The sequence below is a fragment of the Ambystoma mexicanum genome, chromosome 1p, assembly GCF_040938575.1.
Source record: "Ambystoma mexicanum isolate Mex_15411 chromosome 1p, UKY_AmexF1_1, whole genome shotgun sequence".
NCBI classification, from domain to species: domain Eukaryota; kingdom Metazoa; phylum Chordata; class Amphibia; order Caudata; family Ambystomatidae; genus Ambystoma; species Ambystoma mexicanum.
Genome location: NC_090921.1, coordinates 325,979,438 through 325,993,116, shown reverse-complemented (window position 1 = coordinate 325,993,116; position 13,679 = coordinate 325,979,438). Strand labels below are relative to the sequence as shown.

At 56.5% G+C, this 13,679-nt stretch overlaps 1 protein-coding gene across 1 annotated transcript in view; it reads right to left on the bottom strand.

The window, feature by feature from the left end:
* C2CD4C (C2 calcium dependent domain containing 4C) overlaps positions 1 to 2,846 on the bottom strand; it is a 104,311-nt gene extending 101,465 nt beyond the window's left edge. Inside the window, exon 1 of the mRNA XM_069648085.1 lies at positions 2,709 to 2,846. The gene's annotated coding sequence lies outside the window, so the exon portion shown is untranslated. The remainder of the gene's footprint in view (positions 1 to 2,708) is intronic.
* Between the last annotated feature and the right edge of the window lie 10,833 nt (positions 2,847 to 13,679).

Below are 13,679 nucleotides of genomic sequence, written 5' to 3'. Positions count from 1 at the left end.
ACCCGAGTAACAGCACTGTGGCATGGCTGCGCCTTAGGGAGCGATCTCTCCCCACTGCAGTCTATACCCTCTCCAGGTTTGCTGGAAGTTTTCCGAGACGCGACACCTGTCGCTCCCGCCCTGTCACTGGACTGGAGCTGGTCATTACGGACTGCACCCTCTGTTTGTGGTTACTTTCTTTCAGCGCTCACCCAGTGTTTGCTCTCCTCACCCATAAACCCGCCAGTCCCTGCTCTGTTTGACAACATCCCTGTGTACCCCAACACCCCTCCCCCACACTCCCATTGGCCTCAAGCACAAATGCCACGGGTGTCCGACGCCTCCGCCTCGCATTTTTCAGGATAACTCGGACCCCCCTCAGCCCCACCTGCATGCTGGTCCTCGGAGGGGGTTGCCAGGAGCAGCCGACCCCCGGCCTTGCCCCATCATTCCCAAACGGGGTGAGTTTCTAGCTTTAGAGCCTCCCTCGTTCCACGCGTGTCACTGCTCCCCCATTCCCTCTTCTCCCCCCTCTTCGTATAGTGCCACTCTCCTCCGATATCGCCGCAGCCCCCAAATGATGTCCCCACTTCAATATGATCCCCCCCCTCTCCTCAGATACTGGATATTTCCCCGAATACTGCCCCCCCCCCTCAGATAATACCACCCCTCTCAAACTGTACTCACTCCAAAAAATACTGTTCCCTCTCCCAAATGATGTCCTTGATCAGTCAAAAATCGCCCCTTACCCGTATACTGCCCATCAAATCCTAGCCCTCTCCTGAGACTGCCCCTCCCCACACTATACGCCGCACTCGGGAATCCCCAGACGCCCTCCTTCTCTATTACTAACCACCTCCCTCCTTAGCGACGGGCTCCTCTCCTCATATACTAGCCACCTTCTACAGGTACTGTCCCCATCCCCATATGCTCACCCTTCTCCCCAGATCCTGCCCCTCTATGTTACTAACCACCTCTCTCCTTAGAGACGGGTTCCTCTCCTCAGAGACTAGCCACACTTTACAGGTACTGTCCCCTGTCTCCATATGCTCACCTCTTCTCCCCAGATGCAGACCCCTCTCTGCATTTGCTGCTCCCTCGTCCAGATGTTGTCCCCTCTCGTCCAGATACTACACCCTTTCCCAGGATATTGTCTTATTTCCCCGTATGTTGCCTCTTTCCAAAGATGGTGTTCCCTCTCTCCAAGTGCTGCCAGTCCCATTTCGGCACATAATGTCCTCTCTCGCAAGATGCTATACCTTTCCCCGTGTGCTGTCCCTCTCCCCATGTGCTACCCCCCATACTGCCCCTTCTATATGCTCGTGCTTCACCGCACACACTGTCACCTCTCCCCCATACTACCCTCAGGCACTGTCCCCACTAGCCAGATGCTGCCCGCTCGCCAGTAGTTGCCCCTTCTCCACAGGATTCTGCAAGCTCTCCCCACACACTGCACCCCACCAACGCCCACCTCTTCCCAGTAGCCACGCCTCTCCCCGGACGCTGGCCTCTCTTCCTGAGGCTGCCCCCTCCCCAGGCGCGGCTCCTCACCTCAGACACTGCCCTCTCTCCCAGGATACTGTCCCTCATACGCTGCCCCACCACCCCCAGGCGTTGTGCCCTTTGCACAATCAGTCTCCCCTCTCCAGACGGTGTTCCTTCTCGCCAGATACTGACCCTCAGCCCAGATCTGTCCTATCACCCAGGTGGCACCATCACTCGCTCGATACTACCCCGTCCCCACAGATGCTGTCGCCTCCCTCCTAATACTGCCCCTCTGCACGCTCTGTTGTCTCACACTGGAGTATCCGCTCCATACTTCCCTGGCCCCACAGCTTCCAGAGCAGCCCCGCAGATACACTTCTCCTTTGAAGTGAGACTGGCGACTACTGCCTTTGCGTTGCGTGCGTTGCATGTGCCCGCTGCCTGGGCAGGAGAAACTTCACCCAACCACAAGCAGCATTGGGCGCCCCCCTGGAGAAGGCGTGGTCTTGGTGGGTTGGTGAGGTCCCACCTGTGCATGCGAGGATGGCCCTGGTGCAGAGTGGGGCTGTGAGGCTGGGGGAGTGGTTGGGTTCTATATGTGCAGGTGTGAGCCTACATTTATGGAGAGCCCGGTCCTCCAGTGCACGGGACGTTTGGGGAGTTTGTGGCCCGCGTACCACCCTCTGCCATTCGCAACCGGTCCTTCGTTGAGGAAGTGGTAGTTTGGGTAAGAGGCATAAGCGAACTGGCACACTCTGCCTGTGCTGCTGGAGGGGCACATCCGTCAGGCAATGGGCTGCTTGAGGAAGCCTCAGAGACAGACGGTTACTTTACAGCCGGGCGCTTCCCGAGGAGTGCCCACCTGTGTATTCGGGTCCCGTGCTGCGTGCTAGGGGGTGCTTCCCGAGGAGTGTCCGCCTCCTTTGTAGTCGGGTCCCGTCCTGCAAACTAGGGGGACAGGGGGACTTCCCGAGGAGTGCCCACCTGTGTAGTCGAGTCCCGTGCGGCGGGCTACGGGGGTGCTTCCCGAGGAGTGCCTTACTTTGTAGTCGGGTCCCGTCCTGCGGGCTAGGTGGTGGGGGGGCTTCCCGACCGAGGAGTCCCCACCTGTGTAGTCGAGCCCCGTCCCGCAGGCTAGGGGGGGCGCATCCCGAGGAGTGCCTACCTGTGTAGTCGAGCCCAGTCCTGCAGGCTAAGGGTTTTGTGCGAGCCGCGTGCATCCCCGGGAGTGGGTGAGTTCCTACCTGTGCAGGTGAGTCCAGTTCCCAGGGAGCCGGGCTGTACAGCTCTGCCACCGCTGCGCTCTTCCCTCTGACGCGCCAATCGCAGACTGCAGTTCGCGGAGCGGCCGCTGCTTTTATAGGAGCTCCGGGTGTCGCTGCTCATTCATGGCAGGCGTCAGAGAGCTCGCGCCGCAGAGCGGGCACCGCCGCAGCACCTCCAGTGTGTGTACACGCCGCACCACTCCTCGCCTCTGCACACACCACTCCCCCCCCCCTCCTCGCTCTACCGCCCTTGCTGCAAGCTCTGAGCGGAAGGGGAGGGGAAGGTGGGGACAGGAGAGCTCCCTCTGTGCCCTAACCGTAATCACTCAACCCGAGCCCTCACCAGCCCCACATGAGCAGGGGCTCAACCCCCAAAAGTTCGTGGTACACAGAGGTGGCTAAATCAGATGCATGTGAGGTTTGGGGGCGGAGAGGAGCATATTTAGTGGCGGTGTTGCGCACCTTCAAATGGCATGTGCTTGACAGAATGTTTGCAGAAAAAGTGTATTGCTTAGAACTGTACAGCAGCTGCTGCATGGAACATGTACGGCCAGCACAGGGCCATGGTAATGGGGTGGTCTGGGCGACATATTGGGAAAATAGTGCATTTTAAACCATATTTGGTCATTAACATTTGTTCAAAAATACCTGCGCGCAAGTAAATCATTAAACTACTCCACCTTTGGTTAAAAAAAATGGCCTGTGAGAGACAAAACTGGCTTACACTTCGGGCATTGCTCTATTGCCCCATAGGCCAGTCCGAGCCTACCTTTGAAAAAGCTGACCAATAAAAACACAGCATGTCCTCATTGGACATTCCCCACATGTCCCACATCCGGCAGGACCTTTCACGCCGTCGTCGAGTCGTTCGTTTTATTCCAAATGAACGAGAAAAGAGTTACTGAGGGTCATTACGAGTTTGGAGGTAGCCATGGCGCTATTAGCTAATAGCGCCATGGCTGCCTCCAAACCCGGTCCGGGTCCATTTGAATGGGGATTTAACGGGGACATTCCGACCTGTGCGGACCCGGTAAGTCCCCATTCAACCAACCATTCCCCATTCCCATTTGAGCACCCATAGGGCCCATTGGAAATGGGGAAGGTGCTAATTACGGGCCCGCAAATAGTGGGCCCATTATTAGCGCCCTGGTCCCTTATTGGGACCCGCAAAGGACATGTGGTCAGATCACACGTCCTTTGCGGGTCCCGCTAAGGAAACTCGGAATTGGGCTGCAAGGGTTTACCGGCCCAACTCGGAATGAGGCCCACTATGTCTCAATGGATTCTCAGTGAGACGGATAAAAAGAGCGTGGAAACCGCGTCCAAACATTGGGCAGATTATTATTAATACACAATCTGCCGGTGCAAGGATCCAGGTGGGAAGCTTTGATCATCTTTTCAGCAGCAGCGAGGCCTCCTCACAGACCTGTTGAAAGTTCCTGCTACTAATGACTGCAGGCTATTATTTAGGACCATGCCCAGGTATCTAGCTGAAGCCAAATGGACAGCGGAGGGTTTTGGCTTACTGCACAAAAACACCCAGACTCACTTGTAGTGGAAAAGGTCACTTTAATGTGACAGGCCAAAGCTCTCAAATAACCGATAACCTGGCTCCTTGGCCTTACAGACTAACACAAATGTTTTAACACCCAATTTAATAATTCAACCCTTTCATTTCCCCAACAAATAAATAATTAATTAGATCCACTTCCTCCCTACCTATCCCTTGGTCTCTACCATCTCCTTACCATCTTCTCAAGGTGTCCCGCTTTATCCCCAGGGCCATGCCCCTTCATATTCAAAACTTGTTCCCCTGGGGTAGCCCGTTTTTGCAAACAGCACCACCCCCATTCTTTCTCGCCCTATTCCCCCATTGTGTTTCACTCCCCCCTCATCTAAAGCGATAGCCCCGGCAACAGAAAAACCCTCCACCGAGGTGTTCTTTCTGCCCCACCTCTCTATTTACTTCCAACTCCTTACTATCTCTTCCACCTGCAAAGTCAAATCCGCCAGATAATAACTATTCCCGTAAATGGACAGGTGAATGCCATCCTCCCTGAAAATCTTGAAACCCTCATAAACTATTTCTTTGTGGGCTAACCTTCACTGCCGCCGAGGCACTCACATTTCCCATTTCTCTATTTATTCCCTTCCTTGCCCGCTCTATTGATCCCTCACTTCTCGCTCCCCACCAAACTCTCCGTGGCAACAGCTTAGTCCAAACTACACATGCTTTGGGACACATTTCCCAGACCCATATCAAATCCCTTTTCATCTTCTAAGAAGAGCCACACCTGTGTCTCTTACTAGGTCATTTTCCCCTGCATGACTTATCCCCCATCTTGAGACCCATAGAGATTCGTTCAGCCCCCGCCAACATAGGCAGCAGCTGACCCCAGCGAAGCCCCTCTTAACCGGACTACCTTACCAATGCCACTTTGTAGCTGTAGCCCAATTGCCTGCCAAAACTCTTTTCTCCACCTCCTTCCCCGCCCACTTAACAATACAGTGGGCCTCATTCCGAGTTCTGAGGTAACCACACCACTATTTGCGGCATGGCTGCCTCCGAACTCGCCCAAACTCCGGCCTGGTGAATGGAGTAATTACCGGTCCATTCCGAGGCCGGAGGGACCGGTAATTCCCCATTCACCAGGGCCTTTCCCCATTCCTATTTGAGCCCCCATAGGGCTCAATGGGAAGGGGGAAGGTGGCAATAATGGTACCATAAATAACGGTACCGTTATTGACCCCGGAGTACCTTTGCTAAAAGCAGGCGTTAAGGAAGGACCCGCAAAGGGAACTCATAGCAGGGCGGTAAGGGTTTAATGGCACTGGTCTCGTTACCGGTGACCGTTAACCCTTACCGCCCTACTCGGAATGAGGCCCAGTGACCCACAAACCAAATCTGTGACACCTCCCCCGACCTGCGCATAGCATCTGAAAAATAATTTACAATATCACTTTCCAATCACAGCTACCCCACCACATTGAACCCTCCTCTACTCCCCAAACCTTTTTTCAATCAGCCCCTTTACCCAAGTCCCTAATATACCCTTTGTATTTCCTGGACCTTCACCGTCCCAAACTTTTCACCTTATCTTCGGATAAGCCCAATCTACTACCTGCTGAGGCCGCATCCATCCTAAATAAATAATTTCCAAACTCTTACACCTATTCCACCACCTCTACCAACACCTAGCTCAAATAACCCATCCTCACCAGACCACCTCCTTATTCACACTACGGAAACACCCCACTGTCCTTTCCTACCTGTCCCCCTATAATTCGCACCTTTAACACCCTCCTTTAAACAATGCACCTACCCCCACTTAGACCCCCTTTCTCCTCTATCCTATTACCCTGCTGTTCGCCCTTGCCCCCCACCCTCCATCACCTTCCGACTATTGCCCTGTGTCGCCCACCCTGCACCGGGGCCCACGTGCACCCCTGTCCATGCAGGCCCTTTACCTCCTTACTCCTCTCCACCACTGCACCAGAGGCCAAACCTGTGCCCCGACCATGCAGTCCAATCCACATAACTTCCTCTTCCAGCACCTGTGTCCATTACACCCTGTTTCCCACCTGCACCAGGGGCCCTTGTGCACCCCCGTCCATGCAGTCGCATCTCATCACTTCCCCGGCTGCACCAGGAGCGCGCCCACAACCCCGTCCATGCAGTCACCTCTCGTCACTTCCCCCGGCTGCACCAGGGGCGCTCCCGCACCCCCGTCCATGCAGTCACCTCTCCTCATTCCCGCAACTGCACCAAGGGCCAAACAAGCCCAGTTCCTCCCGTGCTGTGCGTACTCCATTCCTGCCGTCGCATGTGCCCTGTCTCCTGCCCCTCCTGCGAACCAGGGCTTCTACCGTACGCTCAAATTTGTGATATCCTCTTAACATCGTTAGTCTCTCCTTATTGATTCTGTGCCGCTATAACCCTCTCATGTCCCCCAAAGCTTGCTCACCTTGTCGTACGGCAAGCTTGAGGGCTTCGTCACCATCTTCAAAGCTCTTCCAACGACGACCACTACTCCCTAACATTTTCACAGTTACATCCCACCACCGTGGCCCTCCCCGTTCTACATAAGTGTCTTCCTCCCCACCCCTCTCCTACACCCTCCGGATCGCCCCCAAATCCTTTCCCCAAACTTTGTGCCCCCCCCTCCTTTTCCAATAAACTGATGTCCCCTACAGGAACCCCCCACTTTAACTGGCATACAGTCCTTCCCCCTCACCTCCTTGCCCCGCTACTCTCCCTTTCCCTCTGTCCCCTCACTGAAAACAATGTGTAATCAGATGCCGACCCGCACACCTGCTGCACTCGTGTTTAAAGGAATGGTTCGGTCAAAATTTTTTATTGTCCCTATGGGTCGGCCATGTGTTTTTAAGCCTAAGTCGCTCGATTTTAGAAAAATTTCCTATGGACCATACCCGAGTTTTCGTCCATTAAACGCACGCGAAAACAGGCATCAGGGCGCTGCCATTTTGTGATAATCCTATCACTTGCCGCATCGCCCTGGCTGGCCTGCTTTTGTGGCACTAAATCATATCCCCCGCCCCTGAGCATGACATTATCAAAACATTCATATTCCCCGCCTCTCTCCGTGACGTTACTGTGCTGCGTAGGCAAACGCGCCCAGTCGTCTTCTGCGCGACTTCACACAGAACCCAGAAACCAACACAGATCAACTCACAACACAGCGCGCCACAATTCGGAATATGAAACTGTATTTTCAAATCAAACAGCAACACGGTACATTTGGTAAAGTACATTTATTTAACATTAACAGGGTAATTCATAGAATTTCGCAGAAAAGTGTCGCAAGCGGCTGGCGCAGAGTGTCCGCGTGCGATTGTCTGCGCCAGGCACGTGCGCTAAAACCGATTTCCGCGCACAGCGTATTCATGGATTTCAGACTCCCAAACCAGCCGTGGCGCAGAGTATCGCAGCGACCCTGCAGCAGCGCCAGTAACGCCCAAAAGAACGCCCTCGCGCAAGGAAAAGCCATCAAAATCGCTAAATCATCGCAAAGGGCTGCGCTAACCCTGGACCAGTCTACAGGGCTGCCAAACAAGGAACGCAAAGCGGGTAACGTGCATATCAGGGGTACGCGTGAAGTCATACACGCGATTAGCCAGGGTACGTGTATTACAGGGGTACGCGGGAAGTTCTACACGCGGTTGGCCAGGGTACGTGTATTACAGGGGTGTGCGGGAAGTTCTACACGCGATTCGGCTGGGTACGTGTATTACAGGGGTGCGCGGTAATTCTCACATGCGATTTGGCCAGGTACGTGTATTACAGGGGTGTGCGGGAAGTTCTACACGCGATTCGGCTGGGTACGTGTATTACAGGGGTGCGCGGGAATTATCACTCGCGATTTGGCCTGGTACGTGTATTACAGGGGTGCGTGGGAAGTTCTACACGCGATTGGCCAGGGTACGTGAATTACAGGGGTGCGCGGGAATTATCACACGCGATTTGGCTTGGTACGTGTATTACAGGGGTGCGTGGGAAGTTCTACACGCGATTGGCCAGGGTACGTGTATTACAGGGGTGTGCGGGAAGTTCTACACGCGATTCGGCTGGGTACGTGTATTACAGGGGTGCGCGGGAATTCTCACATGCGATTTGGCCAGGTACGTGTATTACAGGGGTGCGCGGGAATTATCACACGCGATTTGGCCAGGTACGTGTATTACAGGGGTGTGCGGGAATTATCACACGCAATTAGGCTGGGTGGGTCCTCACAGGTGTTCCCTGTACACTCTCCACGGCCCCTGCAGGCAGCCCACAAAACAGGGGACTACCCTGCACACCTACTCATGTCCCCCTGCACCCCCACCCCCCAGCAGTGCAGGGGCAGCCTCCACCAGGCCCCCACTCATTTCCCCTATCACCCCCACCCCCCGCCACCAGGGGCACCCTCCACCAGGCCCCCACCCATGTCCCCTATCACCCCCACCCCCCAGCCACCAGGGGCACCCTCCACCAGGCCCCCACCCATGTCTCCCCAGCATCCATGGGCACCCTCCACCAGGCCCCCACCCATGTCCCCTATCACCCCCACCCCCCAGCAGTGCAGGGGCACCCTCCACCAGGCCCCCACTCATGTCTCCCACCACCCCCACCCCCCAGCCACCAGGGGCACCCTCCACCAGGCCCCCACTCATGTCCCCTATCACCCCCACCCCCCCGCCACCAGGGGCACCCTCCACCAGGCCCCCACCCATGTCTCCCACCACCCCCACCCCCCAGCAGTGCAGGGGCAGCCTCCACCAGGCCCCCACTCATGTCCCCTATCACCCCCACCCCCCGCCACCAGGGGCACCCTCCACCAGGCCCCCACCCATGTCCCCTATCACCCCCACCCCCCAGCCACCAGGGGCACCCTCCACCAGGCCCCCACTCATGTCCCCTATCACCCCCACCCCCCCGCTACCAGGGGCACCCTCCACCAGGCCCCCACCCATGTCCCCTATCACCCCCACCCCCCAGCAGTGCAGGGGCACCCTCCACCAGGCCCCCACTCATGTCTCCCACCACCCCCACCCCCCAGCCACCAGGGGCACCCTCCACCAGGCCCCCACTCATGTCCCCTATCACCCCCACCCCCCCGCCACCAGGGGCACCCTCCACCAGGCCCCCACCCATGTCCCCTATCACCCCCACCCCCCAGCAGTGCAGGGGCACCCTCCACCAGGCCCCCACTCATGTCTCCCACCACCCCCACCCCCCAGCCACCAGGGGCACCCTCCACCAGGCCCCCACTCATGTCCCCTATCACCCCCACCCCCCGCCACCAGGGGCACCCTCCACCAGGCCCCCACCCATGTCCCCTATCACCCCCACCCCCCCGCCACCAGGGGCACCCTCCACCAGGCCCCCACCCATGTCCCCTATCACCCCCACCCCCCAGCAGTGCAGGGGCACCCTCCACCAGGCCCCCACTCATGTCTCCCACCACCCCCACCCCCCCGCCACCAGGGGCACCCTCCACCAGGCCCCCACCCATGTCTCCCACCACCCCCACCCCCCAGCAGTGCAGGGGCAGCAGGCAGTCAGGCAGCAGCAGGTGGGAGCGTGCTCGGGGCTCTGGGGGGCAGTAGTTCGGCCTTCCGGGCAGGAGCGTGGTATTCCGTGTGCGTAGGCGTGGCCAGCTTGGTACGGAGTGATTTGGCACGTGAAAATCCTGCACGTCAGCGTGAAAACCGAGGAAAGGCCCTCAGCGCGTAAGCGTGTCTGTGACGTGACCCGCACGGGTGTTTCCCACACAGCACGTGATGACAGAGCACACGTGGAAAGACTGCACGTCAGAGTGTAATCGCGTGTGATTGTTGGAAATGGCCCTACACGCAGAAGTGACAAAGCGTGTGATTGGTGGAAATGGCCCTACACGCAGAAGTGACAAAGCGTGTAATTGGTGGAAATGTCCCTACACGCAGAAGTGACAAAGCGTGTAATTGGTGGAAATGGCCCTAGCGCATACACGCAGCGTAAGTGACACTGGACGTGTGGCCCTGTATAAAAGGTATGTGTAGAACACGTTTTCCTTGTACGTGCTTTTCGTGGAGAGCGAGTGGGTGAATTCTGTACTTCTTGTTGTTTCACACGCGATTTACTTCACAGCGTTTCAAGTTCGTATTCCCTGTTACCTCTGACAGCTTTTTCTCTTTTTTCGCTTTTACTGGTTTACCTGGGCCTGTTCCCTCAAACAGTGTTCCCTTCTACTGTTGTCCTGTCTCCTCAGACAGCGTACAAATCTTCTTTTGGCGGGGGTGTTGCCAACCAAACGTGCTCCTTTTACACGCTCGTTTACCAGGCAGACGGTGAGTCACGCACGTATCTAACATCTGTGCTTGCCCCGTGTGTAGCCTACCCCTTCAGAGGTCATTCTAGGCTGCGTGTGACACGCATACGTTCATTCTTGTGTTACTGGGTGCCACAGCGTAGTGCAGGTTTTTCTTTCTGCACACGTGGTCTAGGAGGGGTTGCGTGCACGTCATCTCCCTTTTTTGGGGCTCCTGTGCGTAGCGTGACCCGTAATCTTTCCCCAGGGGTTACAATCAGCCTTGCAAGAGCACTAGCGTACAATTACCATCTGGTACCCAACCCCTTTGACCCCCAATTGCCCAGGACAATAGTTTCCAGCCACTCCCATACGCACATTTACATCAGTGCCATGGCTGGGAGGCGAGGATTCCGTAAGGGTGGCAAAGGTGGAAGAGCCACAAGTGGTGGCCGTGGTGGATCCGGTAGGGGACGTGGTCGTTACTTGCAGGGTGAGCCTGTCCCCCCATGTGTGGAGGACCAGTCAACGGCACCCATAATCCCCCCCCCTCCCGTTGAGGCTGATGTGGCTGACACCATCCATGCTCAGCCCTTGTTGGACCAGCCCATTGTGGCACCAGATCTGGCTGACTCCATGGCTGACTTCCAGGTCAGCAGGCCTATGACACGTGCGCTGGTGCACGTTGATGTCACCATGCCACGTGCATCTGGGCCAGCAAGGTCATCTGCTGCACCAAGGAGGCAGGGCGGAGAGGCTGCAGGGGCAGCTGCGGCTCCATCCACCCCAGCCCTCACACACCCAGCCAGGACAGTGTCGGTCCTAGTCCATGCTGCTGACATTCCCCCTGACACCATCACACTAGAGCCAATGCCTGCACCAACTCCCATGCTGAGTGTGCAATCCCACACTCCTGATACAGAGTCCACCAGGGCTCCTGCCCCTAGTGTCCAGAGCGGCGCAGGACACTCAGGATCACCACCACCTTCCAAGCGGAAGAGGAAGAGTGCTCGTCCGGCACAGGCTGATGCCCCAGACACGGCTACACAGTCCGGCCCATCCAGGAAGCCCAGCTTCACGGATGACGAACTGAATGCACTTGTCGAGTATGTGTCCGGACATGACAACGAGATGGTCATTGTTGCAGGATCCAAGACCACACCTGCACAACGCCAGGCACACTGGCAGACCGTTGCGGACATCGTAAGTGCCCTTGGAATCGTGAGGCGCACAGCCAATGATTGCTATAAGCGCTGGAATGACCTAAAGCGCAGGGCAAAGAGTAAGCTGGCCTCAAGTCATGCCGCAACTCTAGTGACTGGAGGTGGGTCTCGAGTAGTAGACATGGAACTCACTCCACATGAGTCAGTCGCTGGGACCTACCTCACGGAGGAACAGATCCAAGGCGTGGGAGATCTGGCTGATTACGAGGCATTGTCCGGTGAGTGCACATGCATGTGTGTGTCATCCATGTGCATGGTGTGTGTGTGAGGGCTTCTGTTTTTGTGCCAGGTGAGAGTGTGTGCGCCTGAGTCGTATGGGTCAGCCATGTGCTTCATGCAATACTTCCTGCGCAGCTGCATTTGGCCATAGCAGTATCCCTTCTGCCAACAGTAGACATCTAGCCCAACTGCACGCCAGTTGCCCTTGAAGTGTCACCTTGCCACAACATAGTTGCTTATTTTTCACTGTTCATTCAGTCAGTTTGTTTGCATTCCACCACTTTCACTAGGCATGTCGCTGTCCACTAGTCACATGTCTGACATGGCTATGGTAAAGTGGAGTGACTTTGTTACCTGGATATCATTTGTACACACATGTCCCTGTGCAATTGGACCATTTCAGACTGGCAGCTCCAGGTGAAAAATCTGACCTGTTAGAATTAGAAAAGCGATTACATGCGGGAACTGGACTGAATGAATAGGTGCTGCCCTCCTCTCCATCTTCACTCAATAGCAATGGTACATGCCATCTGTGTGATGGCATGTGTGTTTCACCTGGCAATCACAGGCCAATGTGTGATGCCACTGCCAGGCAGCATGCAGAAAATGTGTTCATCTTCCATCTTGGTGTCATCAGTGTGTGCCATTTGCCTGCACTTCATACGCAGTGAGGGTGCATGCATGGGAGGGTTTTAGTCATGTGGGACATGTGTCAATCAAGTACTGGTTCTCTTGCTTCTCAGCCCTCATTGTGTGCCATGGTGCTAATGCCTGTTTCCATTTCTTTGTTTTCATGTCTTTGCAGGGGAAGACGCACCTGATACTGCTGGGGTTGTGGAGATGGTGCAGACCCAGGAGGGGTCCGAGGGCCGACCAACCACCAGTGAGGGACGTGGTGTGGTGGTGGGGGAGAACCCACAAGTGCTGCAGGTCGTGCTCTCAAGGGGTGTCTCTGGCTGCACCTCCCCCGAGCTGTACTCAGGTGTTGATTCGGATGAGACCTACGTGCCGTCGCAGGTGAGTGTTCCAGGGAGGGATTCTGTTCTGTCTCACCCACCTGCACCAGGGTCAGAACCCTCCATGGGGATGTCAGTGTTGGCAGCTACGTCTTCGGTGGTTACGGATGCAGGGTCACACTCCGCGACATCTGATCCTGTTCCTGGGCCAGCAGATCAGAGGGGGAATGCAGTCCTGCAGCCTCAGGCAGTGCCGGCACAGCAAGGCGCAGTTCGCCTTGCCCCAGACAGGTGTGGTGCCCGCCGACGTGGTGGCCGTACGCCACCCGGCAATACCGCATGGGAGCAATCCATTTACGGTATGGCAACCCAACAGGCTGCATCATCCGAGATGATGGCTCAGGCCATGGATAGGGTGGCCACTTCCATTGTCCCCCCAGAAAGGCTGATGGAGCGACTAGAGCAGGCAACCGACTCCATCTGCCAGTCACACAGGGAGGACATGTTGGGGTCCAACAGGGACAGGCGGGCGGCACTGGCGACTCTGCAGGAGGCCATCTCCATTGAGTCCCAGGGCCACAGGGAAGCCCTGAGGCAGGAGCTCCTTCACCTCAGGACGACTCTTGTTGAGCTTGAGGCTTCAACACACCAAAGGACAGAACAGCAGCTGGAGCGTCTCACCCGTACGCTCTCAGCTGAGATGCAGGCAACGAGGGCGGAGGTCCGGGCATCCCGTGAGTTGTTGCATGGGGACCGCCGCAC